The 2442-nt window shown below is 40.7% G+C and overlaps 1 non-coding gene across 1 annotated transcript; it reads left to right on the forward strand.

Annotated features, from left to right (window-relative positions):
* The first annotated feature begins 1901 nt into the window (after positions 1-1901).
* On the forward strand, positions 1902-2012 carry LOC137711764 (small nucleolar RNA R71). Its single transcript, XR_011065111.1, has one exon. It is a non-coding gene; the product is annotated as a small nucleolar RNA R71 (small nucleolar RNA).
* Positions 2013-2442: the final 430 nt, after the last annotated feature.

The following is a 2442-nucleotide window of genomic DNA, read 5'->3' on the forward strand; positions in this document are numbered from 1 at the left end:
TGAGATCAGAAGCTATGATAACTGGAAGAGTTTCAAATTCAGCTAGATATGCATATTTTAGATGTGGTGGAAGTGGCTTAAGTTCAAGTTTTGGTGCCTTAACAGTGGAAGGAGTTAGATGTGATATTGATGATTCTAAAGGCTCAAAACGAGGTGAAACATTCAAAGGATACAATGCCAATGCTTCCAAGGCAGCTACTTCTTCCATGAGTGCATCTTCTTCATCAAACTCATCTTGAGATTGACTCAAAACAGTTTGTAAGGGTTCATTCGATTGTGCCTGCAAGAACTTAGAGAATACAAGTGAATCAAGCACATCAATGGCATAACAATCAAGAGATGAAGAAGGATGAGCAAGAGATTCAAACACTTTGAATTGAACTGTCTCTCCTAACACTGTCATAGTGAGGAGTCCATTTTGCACATCAATGATGGTCTTGGCTGTGGCCATGAAGGGCCTTCCAAGCAATATTGGCAACTCACGATCATGTATAGGAGCTTCTTCCATGTCCAACACTACAAAATCTGCAGGCAAGATTAGTTTATCAACTTGAACTAGAATATCTTCTACGATACCTCTTGGATATTTCACAGATCTGTCTGCAAGTTGTAATGAAATGGTGGTGGCTTTCAAATCTCCCAAACCTAGTTGAAGGTACACTGAATAAGGCATTAAGTTGATGCTAGCACCCAAATCAAGCATCGCTTTCTCTACTTTCTTGTCCCCTATGGTGATGTTGATAGAGAAACTTCCTGGATCCTTGAGCTTTGGTGGAAGTTTTCTTTGCAAAACTGCACTCACATTCTCAGACACTACTACCTTCTCATGTGGTCCATACTTCCTTTTGTAGCTGTTTAACTCCTTGAAGAACTTCCCATATGCCGGCATGTTCCTAATGACATCAAGCAAAGGTAAGTTAACATTCACTTTGCTTAGTATATCAAAAATTTCCTTAAATGACTTATCCTGCTTGCTCTTGGCAAGTCTTCCAGGGAATGGTATTGGTGGAGTGTATGGTTTCTCGGCCTTGTGAAGATTTGGTGCTTCCAGGGAGGAAGTGGCATGGCTTGGTTCCTCAATTGACTTCTCATTGTCTCCTTGAGTGACACCTGCATTCACATGATCATATTCATTAGTAACTTCATTGCCAACTCTATTATCAATAAACTTACCACTTCTAAGTGTAGTGATTGCTTTGGCTTGCTCTTGGTTCCTTTGGAGTATCACGGGTTGGCTTGGAAACTTCCCAACCTCTCTTTGGTTCAAGGCATCTGCAATCTGCCCCAATTGTGTCTCCATTTTGGTTAGGGCGGCTGAATGTTGTTGGAGTGCGCTATTGGTGGAATGTTGGAATTGCAAGGTGTTTTGGGCTAACAATTTAACTGTGTCCTCAAGGGTAGTGGCAGGTTTTGGTTGGAAATTTTGGATTGGATTGTTGTTCTTCCATGAAAAGTTGGGATGATCTCTCCAACTCGGGTTATATGTATTGGAATACATATCATTCCTTGGCCTTTGGTTGTAAGAATTCATGAGGTTCACTTGTTCTTGAACATACTCGGGGTAAGCTTCCCTAGATGGACATTGGTGAGTAGGATGGCTTGGTATGTTGCAAATGGCACACACTTCATTAGCTTTTGGCACCATGTTGAGCACGGATTCAAGCTTCCTTTCTAGGTTAGCTACCTGCAACAAAAGCTCATGGTTAGAACTTGTTTCATAAACTCCAACTTTCTTACCCCTTAAATCTTTGTGTTGAGCATTAGACCCCAACATCTCATAAATGTTATATGACTCTTGAGCATTCTTTTTCTTCAATGCTCCACCTGCTGCATTATCAACAGTTGATTGACAATTTTGGGTTAGTCCATCATAGAAAATTTGCATTTGTAAGTGAAAAGGTAACCCATGGTGTGGACATTGTATCAAGAGGCCTTTAAAACGCTCCCAACACTCATTGAAAGGTTCACCATCATCTTGTTTGAAGTTGAAGATTTGTCCCCTTAATGTGGCTGTCTTTTGAGTGGAAAAGAACTTCTCCAAGAATTTCTTAGCCACGGCATCCCATGTAGTGAGGGAACCTGGTGTTAGAGTCATCAACCAACTCTTGGCCCTATCTTTCAAGGTGTAAGGAAACACTCTCATCCTCAAATTTGCTTCACTCACTCCCTGCAAAGGTAAACCACTCACAACATTGTAAAACTCTTTAATATGAGCTAAAGGGTCTTCATTAGGTAAGCCATAAAATGAAGGAAACATATGGAAATGTGAAGATTTGAGATCATAGTTTCTAGCTTCTGTGGGCAGCAAGATGCATGAAGGTGAATTTGGTATGATTGGTTGAGCAAAGTCCTCCAAAGCTCAAAGTTCATCTTCGTTGCCCGCCATCTCTTCTTCTCTTTCCCAATTAAATTGCTCAGATTACTTGTTGAACTAGGTGAATT

This window comes from Pyrus communis, chromosome 12 (assembly GCF_963583255.1).
Source record: "Pyrus communis chromosome 12, drPyrComm1.1, whole genome shotgun sequence".
NCBI lineage: Eukaryota > Viridiplantae > Streptophyta > Magnoliopsida > Rosales > Rosaceae > Pyrus > Pyrus communis.